A 1,492-nucleotide genomic window follows, 5' to 3' on the forward strand; every position below is an offset into this window, starting at 1 on the left:
AGGAAGGATTAAGTAGACTTGTAGGTGTTGTACAATCTAATCGATTCGGCTCCGGGATCCAAACCTTCTTAGGGATTGTAAGATATACACTAACTCGATCCCATCACAACAATAAGTGCTTGCATCTAGTAGAGAACATGTTTGTATGATCAAATCCCATGAATCCGCTATGAACCCATGACACAGTAGTGCTTTTAATCAATTGTTTACAACTCATTTTAATCATCTTGCTTGTTTTCTTTGCTTTTCTTTTATATTGTTATTTAGTTTAGTTGATCTTCTACCTCAACCCAAATTGTGACACCCTTAGACAGAACCATTTGCAATCGAAAATCCTACATCAATACCCGTCCCTTGGGATTCGACCTTTACTTACCTCTTTACTAAGAGTAGAGTAGTTTGTGAAGTTATAAATATTGTTTTGGTCTAGGTAACTTTTGACGACGAGTAACAAAACCGATCCGCCAAAAATGGCGCCGTTGCCGGGGACGGTGTTAACGTGATTTGATTTTCTTTGTTTGTTTTTAGTTGTGTCTTTCTTTACCTTGGGGAAGTCAAATTCCTCAAGGTTTGTTCTAATTGTTTTTGAGTTGTTTGATATTTTGCATGTCTAGGAGCTCACAAGGTAACTTGTTACCAATTGATCTTGAAATTGAAAGAACTTTGACCAACAATAGAAGACTTGCTAGAAATACTTTGAGAGCTGTTGGTGAGATTGTGGACATTCAACCAAATAACATTGAGTTCATCAACCCTTTTGCAAGAGAAGGAGAGGATAACCCAACACATAACCAACCACAAAATCAACCCACAATGCCTAAATTTTCATCACATTCCGTACCAACCGAGGAGAACCTACCAAATGGTACTCCTAACCCACAACACTTAACCGGTAATTTCATTACAAAATCCGAATTTATACAATTAGTTGAGAGAAGTCAATTTGGGGGAATGCCTAATGAAGACCCTCATTCTCATATGGAGACTTTTTGTGACTATTGTGATGCGATTTCTTAAACCGGAGTGACTCAAGACCAAATTCGATGGGTCTTGTTTCCTTTTTCTTTGATTGGTTCCGCAAAACAATAGTTAAAGAGCCTAGACAAGGCTACTCTTGGTATTGACTCTTGGAATAAATTGGCACTTGCTTTCTACAAAAAGTTCTATCCTCCGGAGAAGACTAACTTGTTGAGAGCCCAAATCACCGGGATCAAACAAAGGGATGAGGAATATTTGTATGAAGCATGGGAGAGATTCAAGGATACTTGTCGATCTTGTCCACACCATGGACTTAGCGAGTGGTTCCTTGTACAACAATTTTGGAACGGTCTATATGAAGACTCCTGAAACATTCTCAATATGGTATCAAATGGTATGTTTACCGAAGTTGATTATAATCAAACATGGAACAAGATTGAGTAAATGGTGGTCCATAACTCACAATATAGTAGACCTCGGAAGGCTACTAGAGGAGGAAAGCATGAAGTGGACT

The 1,492-nt window shown here is 38.4% G+C and overlaps 1 pseudogene; it reads right to left on the bottom strand.

Moving 5' to 3' along the window:
• Positions 1 to 1,193: 1,193 nt before the first annotated feature.
• Positions 1,194 to 1,292, bottom strand: LOC141615935 (small nucleolar RNA R71; annotated as a pseudogene).
• Positions 1,293 to 1,492: the final 200 nt, after the last annotated feature.

This window comes from Silene latifolia, chromosome 11 (assembly GCF_048544455.1).
Source record: "Silene latifolia isolate original U9 population chromosome 11, ASM4854445v1, whole genome shotgun sequence".
NCBI lineage: Eukaryota > Viridiplantae > Streptophyta > Magnoliopsida > Caryophyllales > Caryophyllaceae > Silene > Silene latifolia.